At 37.9% G+C, this 18291-nt stretch overlaps 1 pseudogene; it reads left to right on the top strand.

The window, feature by feature from the left end:
* Positions 1-16666: 16666 nt before the first annotated feature.
* LOC119509585 lies at positions 16667-17381 on the top strand (annotated as a pseudogene).
* The last annotated feature ends 910 nt before the right edge of the window (positions 17382-18291 follow it).

The following is an 18291-nucleotide window of genomic DNA, read 5'->3' as shown; positions in this document are numbered from 1 at the left end:
TGGGTAGAATTGACATCTTAATGACATTTAGCCTTCCTATCCATGAACATGGAATATTTTTCCATCTTTTAAGTCCCCATCTATTTCTTTTAGTAGAGTTATGTAGTTTTCTTTGTATAGGTCTTTTACATCTTTGGTTAAGTTTATTCCTAGGTACTTGATTTTTTTAGTTGCTATTGAAAATGGTATCTTTTTCTTGAGTGTCTCTTCAGTTTGTTCATTTCTAGCATATAGAAACATTACTGACTTATGTGCATTAATCTTGTATCCCGCTACTTTGCTAAATTTGTTTATTAGCTCTAGTAGGTGTATCGTTGATTTCTCAGGGTTTTCTAGATATAAGATCATATCATATGCAAACAATGACAGTTTTACTTCTTCTTTTCCAATTTGGATGCCTTTTATTTCTTTGTCTTGCAGGATTGCCCTGGCTAGCACTTCCAGCACAATGTTGAATAACAGTGGTGACAGCGGGCATCCTTGTCTTGTTCCTGATCTTAGAGGGAAGGCTTTCAGTCTCTCACCATTGAGTACTATGCTGGCTGTGGGTTTTTCATATATGCTCTTTATCATGTTGAGGAAGTTTCCTTCAATTCCTACCTTTTGAAGTGTTTTTATCAAAAAGGGATGTTGGATTTTGTCAAATGCTTTTTCAGCATCTATTGAGATGATCAATTGATTTTTACCTTTCGAGTTTTTAATGTGTTGTAATACATTGATTGTTTTTCTTATGTTGAACCATCCTTGCATGCCTGGAATGAACCCCACTTGGTCATGGTGTATGATTTTTTTAATGTGTCTTTGGATTCGATTTGCAAGTATTTTGTTGAGGATTTTTGCATCTATATTCATTAGGGAGATTGGCCGGTAGTTTTCCTTTTTTGTAGCATCTTTGCCTGGTTTTGGTATTAGATTGATGTTAGCTTCATAAAATGAGTTAGCTAGTGTTCCGTTTTTTTCAATGTTTTGAAAGAGTTTGAGTAAGATTGGTGTCAGTTCTTTCTGGAAAGTTTGGTAGAATTCCCCTGTGAAGCCATCTGGCCCTGGGCATTTATTTGTGGGAAGATTTTTGATGACTGTTTGGATCTCTTTGCTTGTGATGGGTTGGTTGAGGTCTTCTATTTCTTTTCTGGTCAGTCTACGTTGTTCATATGTTTCCAGGAAATTGTCCATTTCCTCTACATTATCCAGTTTGTTGCCATACAGTTGTTCATAGTATCCTCTTATAATTTTTTTAATTTCTTCAGGATCTGCAGTTATGTCACCTTTTTCATTCATTATTTTGTTTATATGGGTCTTCTCTCTTTTTGATTTTGTCAGTCTAGCTAGGGGCTTGTCAATCTTGTTGATCTTCTCAAAGAACCAACTTTTGGTGATATTTATCCTCTCTATTGTTTTTTTGTTCTCTATGTCATTTATTTCTGCTTTAATCCTTGTTATTTCTTTTCTTCTACTTGGTTTAGGATTGGTTTGCTGTTCATTTTCTAGCTTCTTCAGTTGATCCATTAGTTCTTTGATTTTGGCTCTTTCTTCCTTTTTAATATATGCGTTTAGTGCTATAAATTTCCCCCTTAGCACTGCTTTTGCTGCATCCCATAGGTTTTGGTATGTTGTGTTCTCATTTTCATTCGTCTCTATATATTTAGCAATTTCTCTTGCTATTTCTTCTTTAACCCACTGATTGTTTAGGAGTGTGTTGTTTAACCTCCAGGTATTTGTGAATTTTCTAAGTCTCTGATGGTTATTGACTTCTAATTGTATTCCATTGTGGTCAGAGAATGTGCTTTGAATAATTTCAATCTTTTTAAATTTATTGAGGCTTGTTTTATGTCCCAGCATATGATCTATTCTGGAGAAAGTTCCGTGAGCACTAGAAAAGTATGTGTATCCTGGTGATTTGGGATGTAATGTCCTGTAGATGTCTGTTAAATCTAATTCATTTATCAGATTGTTTAGGTTTTCAATGTCCTTATTGGTCTTCTGTCTGGTTGATCTATCTATAGGAGAGAGTGATGTGTTGAAGTCTCCCACAATTATTGTGGAAACATCAATTGCTTCCTTTAGTTTTGCCAGTGTTTCTCTCATGTATTTTGTGGCACCTTCATTGGGTGCATAGACATTTACGATTGTTATTTCTTCTTGCTGAATTGCCCCTTTTATTAGTATGTAGTGGCCTTCTTTGTCTCTCAAAACATCCCTGCATTTGAAGTCTATTTTATCTGAGATTAATATTGCTACACCTGCTTTCTTTTGGCTGTAGCTTGCATGAAATATTTTTTTCCATCCTTTCACTTTCAGTTTCTTTGTGTCCCTGTGTCTAAGATGAGTCTCTTGTATGCAACATATTGATGGTTCATTTTTTTTGATCCATTCTGCGAATCTATATCTTTTAATTGGGGAGTTTAATCCATTTACATTCAACGTTAAAACCGTGAAGGCATTTTTTGAATCGGCCATCTTATCCTTTGGTTTATGTTTGCCATATTTTTCCCTCTCTCTATTAATATCCTTTATTGTACCCATACTGAATCTCTTTAGTACTGAACCTTTCTCCAAGTCTCTCTGTCCTGTCTTTGTTTCTCTGTCTGTAGGGCTCCCTTTAGTATCTCCAGTAGGGCAGGTCCCTTGTTAGCAAATTCTCTCAGCATTTCTTTGTCTGTGAAAAATTTAAGCTCTCCCTCAAATTTGAAGGAGAGCTTTGCTGGATAAAGTATTCTTGGCTGGAAATTCCTCTCACTCAGAATTTTAAATATATCGTGCCACTGCCTTCTCGCCTCCATGGTGGCTGCTGAGTAGTCACTACTTAGTCTTATGCTGTTTCCTTTGTATGTGGTGAATTGCTTTTCTCTTGCTGCTTTCAGAACTTGCTCCTTCTCTTCTATGTTTGACAGTGTGATCAGTATATGTCTCGGAGTGGGTTTATTTGGATTTATTCTATTTGGAGTTCGCTGAGCATTTATGATTTGTGTATTTATGGTGTTTAGAAGATTTGGGAAGTTTTCCCCAACAATTTCTTTGAATACTCTTCCTAGACCTTTACCCTTTTCTTCCCCTTCTGGGATACCAATGAGTCTTATATTCGGACGTTTCATATTATCTATCATATCCCTGAGGTCCATTTCGAGTTTTTCAATTTTTTTCCCCATTCTTTCTTTTATGCTTTCATTTTCCATTCTGTCATCTTCCAGGTCACTGATTCGTTGTTCAACTTCCTCTAGTCTTGTTCTATGAGTGTCCAGAATCTTTTTAATTTGGTCAACAGTTTCTTTAATTTCCATAAGATCATCCATTTTTTTATTTAGTCTTGCAATGTCTTCTTTATGCTCTTCTAGGGTCTTCTTGATTTCCTTCATATCCCGTACTATGGTCTCATTGTTCATCTTTAGTTCTTTGAGTAGCTGCTCTAGGTGCTGTGTCTCTTCTGGTCTTTTGATTTGGGTGCTTGGGCTTGGGTTATCCATATCATCTGGTTTTTTCATATGCTTTATAATTTTCTGTTGTTTTTGGCCTCGTGGCATTTGCTGAACTTGATAGGGTTCTTTTAGGGTTTGTAGACCTATTGAAGTCCTTATCTCTAATTTATCAGATCTATAGCTTCGTGGAGTACACTTTCTCTAACTAACCAGCAGGTGGCGTCCACGAGCCACCTGTTCTCCACAAGCCAGTTCTCCCCTGCTTAGCCTTTTTGGTGAGTGGGGGAGTGAGTCTTGTGGGGCCCAATTGGTGTCCCAAGCTTGCGTGTGTAGTTGGTGTTGCCTGCCCTGTATGTGGGGCGTGTTTCTGGGCAGTCGGGGAGGGGGGGTGGCCCTAACAATCAAATCTCCCTGATGATCCTAGAGTTTTAAAGCTGCTGCAATAGTCTAATCCTTCAGTTCAGTCGTGCCACAGTTTGTCTCTGCCACTGACCCACAAGTCTTTGGTATTGGCGTATGGCTCCTGAGACTTGCAAGTGGGCCCCTCTTCCAGGCTGTGCACCCCGGGTCCTCTGTTGAGGGATGACTGTGCTATGTCACAGGTGAGTGCCGTCCCCCCAGGGCAGTTCTGGGCTGCTGGGCTGTGTAGGGAGGCTCCCAGTCTGCTCAAATGATGGCTGAATGGGGCTTTGTTAATTCACACTTCTCCACCTTCCCAGCTCTGGGACATTCAGCTGAGGTTGCAGGGAAGGCTAATGTCCACGCCCAGTTTTGTGGTGTGTGCCTGTTATTTGAAGCACTTCCATCACACTGGGTTGTCTGGGGCAGCTCTGGGCTATGGGGCTGGCGATGGGCAGGAGTGTTTCCTGTCCACCAGGATGGTGGCTGTGAGCGGACACCCCCCTTTTCTTGGGAAGTTGTGTTGTTTAGTGAATTTTCTCAGCCACTGGATTATTGCCTTTTGTCTCAGAGCTCTCTTAGTTCTGCTCTTGACTTGACGTGCCAAAATTGCAATTCTTTGAAGCTTTCTGTATTGGGCTTCTTAGAGTAATTGTTTTAGAAAAAGAAAGAAGGATTTAAAAAAAAAAAAAAAAAAAAAAAAAAAAAAAACGGCCCTCCTCAGAGATCTAATGGGTTATTGAAATGCTAATAGACGAAGCAACCAGGGCCATTAAGGAAAGGTCCACAGGGCAGAGAGATCAGCTTTTCTTCGGGATTTGCATATGCGCCTCAAGGCCTGAGCTCCGCCCTTCCCCTTTCTGTGTTCACCAGAACTCCAAAAATCCTCTGCTTTTATTTTGGAGTTTTTCGTGTTGTTTTTTTTCTATGCCTGTCTCCTCTCTGCTGGGCTGGCTGCTCTCAGAGTCTCTGGTGTCTGGTCTCAGTCTATCTATGGTTGGAGTTTGAATCAGTAGAATGAGTTTCCGATAAGAGCAGCCACTGCAGTTCTCCCTTCTCCTTCCCGGAGCTGACAGCCCCTCCTCCCCCGGGACTGAGCCTGGCAGGGAGGGGCGCGGGTCCCCTGGCCGCAAAAACTTACAGATTTCGCTGATCTCAGCAGTTCCACGTTTTCATGAGTGTTGTATGAAGTATGCCCAAAGACAGATTGCTCTGTGGTGTCCAGTCCACGCAGTTCCTGGCTTTTTACCTACTTTCCTGGAGGAGTAACTAAAACTTACAGCTCACCAGTCTGCCATCTTGCCTGGAGTTTACTCTTATCCAGATTGTCTTTAGAATGTGTAAAATTCACCTTAGAGTGTTTTTTTTTTTAAACAAATGAACTTGACTTTTTCTTAAAGAGTGGCTAGTGCCTTGAGGGATAATAAAAGCTTTCAGCTTCCTAAAATTTTCAGCTGATTTCCCAATTTGACAAAGGGTAGCAGGGCAAACTCCTTGCCTTACAACAAAGTGTTATAGGATCATAAATGTATGCAGAACAGACAAAATTATGGATTTCAAATCTAATCCTAAAGTACACGATGAACAGTTCTAGCTCTGTTTATGTCTCTCAATGGGATCAAGAACTTAATTGACCTTGACAGATTTTAAACCTCCAATGTTAGACTGGTGATAATTAGACTGCTAATCTAATCCTCCATTCCTACACACACAGTTTCGTTAAGAATTAAAGAGGTTGCTTCTTACTATTTTGAAGATCAAATTTTTAATGCTTTTCACCTTAGCACTCCCCAAACTATCCTTAAATCTGTATCTATTATTCTAAATTACTGTAGTGATTATTGCATGGTAGTTAAAGGCATGTCTCCAGAATCAGACACAATGAGATTTAATTTTTTTTTTTTTTTTGCTGCAACATATAAACTTGATCCTGGTGAGGATGAAGAAGGCCCTTTACCTACTTGTTCTCTAACTTCTTATCTTTAAAATCTGATAATGGTAACTGCTCTAAGATTTTTGTGGAGTATTTAGTAAATAATATAACAGCTACACCTTAAGTGCCCAATAAAAAATAAAAAATAATACGGCAATTACTATCCAATGGAAGTTCACATATTTTTATTGTCATGGAGTCATTATACAGTCATATATTACATATGCTTTTTATACTCTAAGGAATCAAAGTCAGTTGCATTTAGGATATGTTTTGAATAATCCTTGGAAAACTACTCTCTGACAAAATTACACCAGGACATACTCTCAAAGAAGGGACATGTGTCAGGAATGTGTGGCATTTCATGCCTTCATATAAACAACTTTTTCACTAGGAATTGAGTTTGAATAAATTTTCCACATCTCTATTTCCCTGCTGTGAGAAACTTGGCCATAAGTCAGTAGTGAATTTGGTAAGCTGTGATAAGAGGATATCGATAAGCAGATAGAAAACAGAGGAAGGCATGGGGCATCAGCTAAACAGAGATTCTCAAACTCTTCCTTGGTGGTCCCCCTCAAAAGATCCCAAGGCTCAGAGAATCCCTGGGGGATTGTGAGTCCAGCCAGATGCAGCCCCCAAAGAGTGCAAAGGTCTATGAAGTATCCTTCTGTCTTGTCTTTACAAAGATGATAATCTGTGAAAGAAGGAAGCCGACTCCGTCTCTGTGTTCCTGCAAAAGAAAGTTTTATTCTACTCATTTCTACAGGTTTTTATAGCATACAAGGTAGTCTCCTACATGACTGTTTTCAGGTATTTCAGGGAGGGTACATTTTTTCTAAAGCCATAAGGTCATGATTGCATGTCTTTGATCTCAAGGGACAATATCTTTGGGCTAGATGGGAGACAGCAGGAACAGGAGACAGGAGCACGCAAGGAGCCTGGCAAGGAGCCCTTATCTAAATCGCCACCTGCCTTCAGGCATGCAATGCTTTGGCCTTTTCCCAGCCTGGTGCCCGCCTTCAGGCTTCCGGAGCTTGGGAGCAGCCTCCTGTACAACTTATCAAGCCAGGGAACCTTCCGTGTCTCCACATCTCCCTCTTTTTTATTATGATTACAATTTGGTGTAATGACATAAAACTCATTCATAGGGATATCATGGGGGTTCCGGGAATGGGTGCCACATCTTTATAGGCTGTTCCACCCACACTGGAGTCAGCTTTGGGCAGTATCTTCTTTGTACAGTTATTATAGCGCAGCATCGTTGGTTCTCTGGGAAACAGGACGGTGGGCTCCAGGGTTCCATTGGGCTGTTCTGTGACAGATAACTTTTTAAAAATAACTGAAATTATAATTAGCAGTATTACATTGTTGTTTGATGTTATGCACATTAGTAACCAAAAGAAGGTTAGAAGTTTTTAATTTTTATAACAGTATTTAAACATTTTTTTCTGCAATTTATAACATATTACATGAATTTAATTATTTTTAGTAGTTTATTTATTTATTTTCCAAGGTGAAAGAACAAATTCTTTGTAACTGTTGGGAATGAAAAGATATTCTTTAGGGTTTGACCTAGAGAATGTAAAATGTTAAAAATTATTAGGTTTGAAACAGTATATATATATACATATATATCATTTAGTTAAAGTTAAGGGAAAGACTTAGCTCTTTTAAAAGTGAGAAGACAATATTTTTAAACAACCAAGGACATGATAAATTTAACATATGTTGAGTGCAAGAAGTTATTTTGATAAAAGAGACTTTTTGCATTCTACACTGATTATTCAGAAAAACCCTTCTACAACATTTTATTAAGAAATAACACCTTAATAATTTAAGGAAACTTTTTTCTTAATAAAAACAGCAGGAGACCTTAATGTGAGGAGCTTGCAGTATGGTGAGGAATGTTTTATATTTTGTGAATTATTAGGCACATACACACAACATTGAATATTAATTACTGCTTTGGGTGTTGGTTAAAATATTTAATGCTATTTTGTTTTATAAAACCCCCTTTTTTTTAACTTCTGAGGTTTTGTTGTTAAGCAGTATTATTACTAGTTTTTACCATTTTTTAACTTTGACCACAGAAATAATTGTTTTCACAAACTTTTTGCAGCTTTCTGTATCTATTTTCCAACCTTGACTACAGAAATAAATTTTCCACTCTACAAACCTTCTACAACTTTTTGTATTTATCTAGGCTTCATTCCACATTCCTATTCATCCAGGCTGCATTTTACATTCCTCATTAGAGATATTATTTTATGATACTGGGTTTTTCACACAAATGCAAACAGTGCAAACTGCAAAAAATTTAAAAGGAGAACTATGAATTTGGGGTTACAGTTAGTGGGGCTTAAACCCACTGGGTTTGCATGCATGAACTTTGGATTAACTTAATTAGCTTTACTACATAATAGACTAATTGAAACAAAAAAAGGCAAAGTGAACACAATAAATAAAAAATAACACACTTACCCAGCACAGGGAAAGTTTGAATTGCAAAGCTACCTTAACTCAGATGCGTTTGGTGTTTGTCTGTGGTGGGCACTTTTACCTGGACTTCCCAGTCCCGGTACTCCAGGAAAAATTTCTGGGCAATTGGTTAACCATAATGGGGCAAACAAAATTTCTGGGTAATGCTGCCTTGTGAAGACAGTGTTGCAAAACTGGTGTGGCACTTTTAGGGAGGCAAGGCAGCAGTGTTGGCAATAAAGGAGGAAAGGGAAGGAGCGAGGCTATGGCCATTTCCCCGCCACCTTTATCAGCTGACTGTATGGGGGCCGAGGGCTCAGGAGGCAGGAGACCTTTATTGGAGAGAGCGGCAGTCTCTTTCTCAGGTACCTTAGTTTCCAAAGCCTCAGTCTCGGCAACATGAAGAGGGGCCAGGGCAGTGTGAATAAGAGTCCATGTAATAAATGTTTTACAGGAAACTTTCTGTCCTCACTCAAAGTGGCGCTTTAAATTTCATCCAATGCACTCCTACACGTCTAAGTCTAATGTGCCTTCCTCAGGAAACGAAGGGTTATACTGAACCACATCATGCAATAAAGAATACAAATTAACTTCTGAAGCAGCAGCTCCACTGGCCTGCAGCAGCTGTTGTAAAACTAAAACATACCAGTGCTGGGGAACACTGAGAGACTGACCATATCATTGAGTGGCTGAAACTTCTGACCCACCACGAGATAACTCGCTTGTACTTACTGCACAGCTTCCAAACGCCGTGGTCAGGACTGGAACACCTCACACGGGGCACCAATTGTGAAAGAAGGGAGCCCACTCCTTCTCTGTGTTCCTGCAAAAGAAAGTTTTATTCTATTCATTTCTACAGGTTTTTATAGCATACAAGGTAGTCTCCTACATGACTGTTTTCAGGTATTTCAGGGAGGGTACATTTTTTCTAAAGCCATAAGGTGTGATTACATGTCTTTGATCTCAAGGGACAATGTCTTTGGGGCTAGATGGGAGACAGCAGGAGCAGGAGACAGGAGCACGGAAGGAGCCCGGGGACTTTACCCTTACCTAAAGTGCCGCCTGCCTTCAGGCATGCAAAGCTTTGGCCTTCTTCCAGCCTGGTGCCCACCTTCAGGCTCCCAGTGCTTGGGAGTGGCCTCCCTGTATAACTTATCCAGCCAGGGAACCTCCCGTGTCTCCACAATAATCCACATTATTCAGCCCCCAACAAGTGCAAAGGTCTGTGAAGTATCCCTGAATCTTGTCTTGAGAAAGATGTAGACTTTGCACTTGCTTTTTGACCTATGATTATTTAATAAAATAACTCTTTATTACATGATAATCCACATTATTCAAAATGCTTTCAAAAGTCAGAAACCACCATTCATATTGTAGGGGTCAAATACAGGCATGGGGAGGGGAGCATCCTGGATAAAAAGCCTTTTCACCTCAAACGTACAAAGTGTTGGCAACATCAGAGCCTCCTCAGAGCAGCCCAGGGATTCCTGTACGATGCAGTGTCCCGTAAGGATATGGTGAATTATTTTACTTCAACCACTTCCATGAGGTAACCCTAAAAATACAGTACACAATGTGATGGTGCTTCTAATGCTTCCTCTGTGTAGCCCAGCTATGTGGAGCCTCAAAGTCAGAGAGAGGAGAGTGCCATGCCTCAGGCGGGCATTTCTTAAAGTTTCTTTATGGTGTCTCAGCGTGGCTGTTGTCAGCCTGGTGGAGCTGGTCAGTTTACACATGGGAGCTCACTGATAAAACATTTTCCTTTGTGACAAAGGAGCAGAAGATTCCAATGACGATTTCAGTAGGCACTTAAATTATTGCTTTAACATATACGCGAATGAGACGTTATTTTGTATGAATACAAAGATATAACCAATTTATATTTTTATGTCCATCATTGGTAAAAATCTGTTTTCTTTAGTAAAACTAGTTGAGCTAACAATAAATACAGCCCTGCTCCTCTGTCTTTCTCCGAGCATCAGTAAGCCAAAGGTATTTATCTACAATTTCCTAACGTATCTGTCATCACAGAGGTGAAACCATCAGAAACAGGTCAGCAAAAGGAGGGCAAGCCCATTCCTCTTGCTCCAGGTCCCCCTCCCCCTCCCCATTCATGCTCTATTTAAACAACATAAGTGGGCTAAAGGGACTACAGAGACTAAAGAGGCAAAATACGAGCAGAGTTCTTCTTTTCCTCCAGTGTAATTACAACCCACTCTCCCACAGATGATATTTCAATGAGGTGCTTTCATCATTAGAAAAACAGTGACTTTTTAATGAGTTCTTACCTACTGATTCTCCTAACAACTTTCAAACTCTGAATTGTTATTTTTAAAATTATTTCCAGAAGGTCCAAATCCAATCCAATCCTAGAAAAGAAACTTCTTTTCAGTAAAGGGTTTATATCTTACTTTTCATTCCCAGTCTACACATGTCCTAGAGAACAGAAGTTTCCAACTTTCTCTGATTCATACAAAACAGTCTATAAAATATGGCCTTTCTTTCTTATTCAGTTAATAACACTTTCTTGACTATATTTAGTCAATATTTTTTCTTATAACCAAAGTATCTATTAATTGATATTATTTCCCCTTACATATATTCTCATTTACATTCTGCATTTTAAAAGCTCTACTGTATAGATAATTTATTTTCTTTCATCATTCTAACCTTTATATTGATTTAGTATATTGATTTATAGTGATTTAAATTTCATCATTCTAACCTTTGTAACCTTTATATTATATTGATGTAATATATTGATTTAATATAGGTTTTAAATGAGAGTGTAATTTTTAACAAACGTCAACATTTATAATATTTAAGGAATTTATTATCAATTTTGATTAGAAGAGAAGGATGGAAATGGAAAAATAACATTAATCTTTAGAAATATATCACCTCAGCAGATGTGTTTTATGCCTTCTTTGATTCAGTAAAGTCAGCACAATCACAATTGTCTGCCCAGAGGTAAACACTAAATGTCTTCTTATATGACAAAAAAATTTTAAGGACAATCCTCAGTAAAAAAATTTTAAAAATATAAATGTACATGCCCTAAATTAATGTTATCAGTTGAAATCAGTTACCCATGCATTATTAATTTAGACATTCACTTGGTGAAAGAAGGTACATTGGAGGTAGTACAGATTTCTGTTTGTGTCCTTTCAGTATGTTTTAACTGGTTAGTAGAGAGCAAAATATGCTTTCAGCTGGAGAAGTCAGGGCAATAGTAACAGACAGCTAATATGCACGTTCTAAAGCTCTGTAACCCACGTGTTAAATCGAGACTCCATTCTAAGTGTACCTTGTCAAGGCATGGAACCTTACTAAGTCCAGGTTCATTATTTCTAAATTGTGGATAGTAATAGTACATATGGTCTTTTGGGGGTGGTAACTGATTAATGTATATAAAACACACAGCACAGGAAGTAGCCAGACTCTCACTCCTCTCCACTGCCACTATAATTTCTAGTCTACCAGTACCACTCCTACTGACTGCTTAGTAAAGTAAGTGACTGTTGAATTTTGAAAATAGATTCTTTCCTAAAGAAAAACATACTTTTCATTGAGTATTGATGCAAGTTTTAACAATTTGTCATATTTCTGAGACAAATTAGAATAATAAAAATATTATTTTAAGATTTTGCAATGTTTAAATGTCAGATTTGCTTTGATTTCTTGTTATTCATTAAGATTTCTCCTTTTAGCAGTAGACATTTTGCATAGCTTTTTGTTTCCTAAAATATGTCATTATTGGTGCTATATTTTTACATTACATTTAAGTTCCTCAAGCTATTTTAAATTACTTTAAAGCACTTATATGTCTTAATCAATAATCTGTTTCCAATATAGACTGAATATACTCTGTATATATACAGGGAATTCTACATAAGAATAAAATGGGCTTATACCAGTCACCAGAATAATGCAAAGGGTGTTAACTTGTTTGCCTCTGAGAACTGTTTTACTCAGTTGGTAGTGACATGAGGATGGTTATACATGCTATGAGTCTTTTAGGTTCCCCAAAACTTCCTGCCATATCACACCAGTTATAATGCCACCTCCTTGTCCATCTATAAACATATGAAAAAATCTATGAATTAACACTTTGGGTACCTGTTTCATGCACTAACTTTTTCTCGGTTTAGAGCACTCATTTTGCTTGGGTGAGATGTGGTCATCAGAAGACACCAATGTTTCTGAACAAGGTATTTGAAATATTTCCAACATAACATGCCATGATTTTAGTTGCTGTCAGTTATAGATTCAATCTTTATGTTCCAGAACTTGGCTTCTATTTGAACATATTGTCTTTGCTCCCATTTTGCAAATTCTCATCCATCCTAAATCTTCTTTGATGTTATATTCCTTGTTTATGTATTTGTAATACCTAGCATATAATTAATTTTTGTAATATCAAATTTCACATAAGATAGTTGAAATATTCTAATATATTCTATATTTCATAGTGAATATTAATAATTATGGTCAAGTTTGCCAGACTAATGTTAACAGAATTCTAAAGGACCCTAGAGACTTCATGATCTTTATCTCTTTTTAGGATAAGATGTGGATTGAATGGTCCAAAGGGAAGGTCATGGCTTTCAATTCTACTTGAGTAAGTTAAGACTCCAAGCCATCACAGTTAAAGGCACAGGATGGTGAAGTCCACTTTCCTTCAGGTTCCTCTTTCTTCTGCCTCCTTGTGCCATGATTACAGCAACATTGTAATTACTGTTTAATCGTGGCTAGACTTAGACCTGCCTGGGACATGGGCCTGCCAGGGGGATAATATGATTGAGAAGCTGCATGTTTAGAATGTGCTGGGCTTCCCTGGAAGCAGAAGAGGGCCCAGCTAGTTTTCTCAGAACAGAATGAGGGCCAGAAGCATAAAAACATCCATACAAAGAGCAAAGCAGGGCATCTGAAAAGACCCTACAGGATCCTCCCCAATAGCAACAGCCTCTCAACGTTTTAGTTGGAGCTTGAGGGCCTTAGGAACATCCCCATTTAACTGGAACCTGGTCACATCCCTGCTCTGAGTAATGGTGTCTGGTGGTGTACACTTCATCTATATTAAACCAAGTCATATCCTTTGCTTGCATCTTTGAATCTTATCAGTCACACTTCTGAAAATCCTGAATTCAGCCATTCTTAATACATTATGCAAGGTTTCAATCTACATCACATTTATTTTTGCACATATTAATGAGATGATATACCTAACGTCTGGAGGCACTCATCAAATAACATATGTGCTTTGATTCTGTTTTTTTTGATCAAGATTATGTTCCTACATATATTTGTTATGCTGCAACATTTTGGACTTTGTCACAGAAGGAGGCCTCAGATATTAGGCATATTGTATTGTGAGTTACAGCTATTGTTCAAATTGTGTAAAATGTTACAATATGTTATCCCTAGGATGTTTTTCTCAGCAATCAAAATGATAATGGGTTGAGAATGATACCATCAATTATTCATTGAACAATATCCATTGGGTTCTAATTATCTGCTAGGGACTTTGCAAGATAGTTGAGAAACAAATATGACAACAAAATTGGTCCCATAAATTAAATAACCATCAGAAATACATAATAAAGTGTTTCTGAGCTTGCTTTTAGTCATGTTTCTTAAGTAAAGTCCAGTAGAAAAGAATGGGTAATAGCACTGCCCCTCAGCTTGGACTAGCCTTCTGGAATGGGGCTGAAAATTTCCGCCTCTGTTTGGCAAGGCCAAAGGGTTGGATCCTAACATGCTCTGGGAGTAGGTTTGCCTTTCTTTAATTTCAGAAGAAAAACATCACTTTATGTTGTCATCAAGAAGAATGTCCCCTGTGGCTTCCTGTCAGCTTATCTCACAAATATGGCTCTCATAATTTCAGGAAAACACGTTTGTCCTTGCTGGTAATATCAACCATACATCTGGCTTTCATTGACCTTTTCACAGCCATCACATAATCTGGACACTATATGCATCCTTGTTTCTCTATAGATGAAAGATTAAGAAAAAAGAGAGAGAGTGACATGCAGTATGAAAAACAAGATTTGCTCTAATTTTAAAAATCTGACTTCAGACTTGTCAAAGATGGTCTCTTTGTAATGTACTGTGGATTCCCATCCATGGCCACCTAAAATCTGTATATTATAAGAATAACACAGCAAGTGTGGGAAATTGTTTTGACATGTTTTCTAGAAGAAAGTTATGTTGAAGACTGAATTATATTCACTGTCTACATATTACTTTGTGTAGTCTAATTTCCTTAGACACTTACATCAATTAATAGCAGCTGGGAGTCTACCAGCTTTACTTGTCATTAATAAACACTTGAAGTTCCAAAGTCTTTCAAAGCATTGTCACCGTTCCTTCATGTAAGACTTCTTAAAAATCACCTCAATTATTTCAATTTAATTAAAAAACCAAGTTGTCAAATTGAGCCTATTAGCTTATTATATTGTTTCTTTAGTGATTTCACACATCTATTAATAAAGATCTTTCCTTTGTTTCTTTCTAGTGGGGAAGTAATTAAAATAAATAGCTGGTATACTTTAAACAGTAATATGTTTCTTTTCCTTAAATCCCTACCTCCCTTTACTGCTCAACCCTCTGTAATCTGGCCTCTCTTGCCAAAGCTGTATTCTAAACCAAAGTGTATCTAGTGTCAAATTGCAAAATTTTTCTCATGTGTTGGTCGATAAACTATTGCTGTGATGTCTTCAGCATCAGACTAAGACACTCATTCACAAAATATGTATTCATTTGGTGACGGTGTCAGTATATTAATAACGGAGTTCTAGAAGAAAAGGGAGAGAGAAGGTGGCAAAAGCAATCATTGAAGAGGTAAACAAGGAGAACCTTCCCCAAAGACAACATGTAACAAATTTAATAAGATGTGTGAAACACGGCAGAATTAATTCAAACAAAACCATACATAGATGCATCATACTTAAACTGCTTAAAAATGTTAAGAAATATCTTCAAGAAAAGAAGAAATTCATTGAAATGAAGAAATTAGACTAACTGTTAACATTTCAAAAATAATAATGTAGATCAGAAGAGATTGGAATTATAAATCAAAGTGCTAAAAGAAAAATCTTTCAAACTAGAATTATAAGACAAGGAAATAATTTCCATTAATGAAAGTGAAATAAAGACATTTAAGACAAATGAAAACTGAGAGACATGGTTGCCAGCAATAAGAAATAATAAACTACAAAACTCTTTAGAGAAATTAAGAAAATCCTGAGTAAACAGTTTGATATACTGTGTCTATGGATTGGAAAACTCAAAATAGAACATACAGCAATTCTTCCCAATTGGGCTTGCAAAGTCGGTGATTCTAATAAAAATGCTAACAGGTTTATTTTTTGGAACTTGATATGATCATTTAAAATTTTATATAGATGTCAAAAAGCCTATAACAAATTACCATAGCTTTGGTGGCTTAAAACAATATAAATTTACTAATTTCCAGTTCTGGAAGTCAGAAGTCCCAAATTCAAGGTGTTGTTTCTAGAGTTTGTTTCTTTGCCTTTACCTACGGCTCTGCATTATTGCCTCCGGTATCTGTTGCTTCATCTCTTTCTTTGACTCTGACCTCTGTCTCCCTCTTATAGGGACCCTTGAGATCCCACTGGGCCTGCCAGGATAATGCAGAATCATCTCCCCACTTAAAGACCTGTAACTTCATCATGTCTGCAGAGTCCTTGTTGCCACATAAGGGAATATGTTTGCAAGTTCTGGGAACTGGGACAGGGATATCAACATGGTTAAGAATAAGAATGAACTGGGAGGATTTACTTTCTACATAATAAGACTTTACTGTGAAACTGCAGAATTCAAGACAAGATGGAATTGGTGCAAGAATGGTTAAAAAAAAAAATAGAATGGGACAGAACAGCAAATCCAAAAACAGACACATATTTGAACATGCAATTTGTGACAAAAGGTAGCTCTACAGCAGAGTGACAAGGGCTGCCTTCCATAAAAAGATGCTCTGTTAACAACAGGATACATTTATGAATAAAAATAAAATTAATCCAACCTCACATCATACAGAAAAATCTAATGCTGATGGATTGAAGATCTAAGTGTAAAGGAAGGATAATGTAGTTTCTAGAAGATAATATGGTTAAAAGATGCTTGTGATCTTAGGTTAGACTAGTGTTTTGTTTTTCTTAAGTTAGGCATTAAAAACACTAATCATAAAGAAAAGATATTGATTAATTGGTATTAAGAACAGCAAAAATGTTTCTCACCCTCTTTAGTAATCAAGGAGATGTGAAGTAAAACTACAAGATGCCATGCTCCGTCCACCAAAACGGATCGATCAGAGTTCAACAAGCCAGCGAGCCAGGCAGGGAATGTCGCCATCCACCCTCGCTCCTGAGCGCGCTCGCAATCGTAGCAGATTCTGAATGAATTACACCTGAGGCTGCACATGCACCCCAGCCAACCTCCAGGCCCGGGCACGGCCAGCTCCCTTGCAGCACAGGCGAAGCTGGGGCTGGGGCACGGAGCCGCGTGAGAAGAAACGCACCGTGACGGTGTTCGTGCCTGGCGCAGCGCAGTAGCACACAGCACGGTGTGGGAAAGTTGTCTGCCGCTTGCATGAAAGAGTGTGTAAAGATACACCTTACAAAGAAGGAGGATCTGCGTATGCCGGTTTCATTTTGCCAACTGAGTTTATTTTAAAAACAAGAGAGTCTGCTTTACAAAGGCCTTATTCCTCATCCATCAGTGGATCCCCTCCTCTGAGAAAAGCTAATTTTCAATAACACCACAGAGGAGTTTAGAAAAAGTCACTGCAGGCGGCAGGGGATCCCAATGAGAATATTCTGACCAGCTGCAGGAGCTGCAGTTGTAATAGTTTTTCAAAGCTTCACAAATTAATGAAGAAGCAGAAGGAAAACCTTCAAAAGACTCCAGAGAACATAAAAGGGCCTTCAACGAACCTTCCAGGGATCACAACAAATGTTCCAAAGAATCCTAAGAAATCCAAAGAAAATAAACCACTGAGAAAAGACAAAATAGTCCCTGAGATGGTGTTTTAGGAACCTAAACCCTTGTCAAAAGAGCCAACGACCTTTATTAGAAACCAACGACAACCAGATTCTCCAAGTGAAAAGTCCAACAGAGCAAAACAAATCAGGTAAGCACATGAAGAATGGCGAATGTGACAAGGCTTACCTAGATGAGCTGGTAGAGCTTCACGGAAGGTTTATGACACTGAGGCAAAAGCACATTCTGCAACAGCTCGTGAACCTGATAGAAGAAACTGGGCGTTTTCATACCACAGACATGACATTTGATTTCCACCTTTGCTCGCTGGACATAGCCACAGTCGGTAAACTACAGAGTTACCGGGAAACATCTGGAACATCCTGAGGTTACAAATGGATGCATCAAAAACTATTTTTGGGGTGTGGGGGTGATTTTCTGTTTGTTTATATTATAACACTCAAAATGATGCAATCAAAAGGGAAAAAAATAAAAATCAAACAACCTGCAAAAAAAAAAATGGATCATTTAATAGAAAGGGCAGGAAAGGTTGTTCGTCCACCAGGGCTACCCACACACTGCTAGTTGAAGTGTAAATTGGTACAATTTCTATGGAATATTCTACTAAGATTGAATATATGCATACCAAGTAATCCTCTCCTTGTTATATATCCCCACAAATATGCATATATAAAGTCACCAACATACAGGGTAATAGCGTTCTTAGCAGCTGTCTCCGCAGTGATTAAAGCCCTAAGCAAGCTATCAACTGTACAATCATTAAATAAATGGTGTTGTAATCATACAATTGAACACAACACAATGAAAATGAATGTACTTCAGCTATACTTACAATGTGAATGAATTTCAAAAAACATAATATTAAGTGAAAGAAGATGGAAAAAAAAAAAGAATACATGCCAGATTCCCATTTATATAAAGTTCAAACCTGGAGAGTAGAGTTTTTTAAGCTGTGTTCATAGATACTTTCAGGGAGGGCACTTGGGTAGTGACTGGGATGGTGGTATCTTGAGTCCTGTCAATTTCCAATTTCTTAATCTGATG

This window comes from Choloepus didactylus, chromosome 14, assembly GCF_015220235.1.
Source record: "Choloepus didactylus isolate mChoDid1 chromosome 14, mChoDid1.pri, whole genome shotgun sequence".
NCBI lineage: Eukaryota > Metazoa > Chordata > Mammalia > Pilosa > Megalonychidae > Choloepus > Choloepus didactylus.
This window is presented reverse-complemented; position numbering and strand designations above follow the sequence as displayed.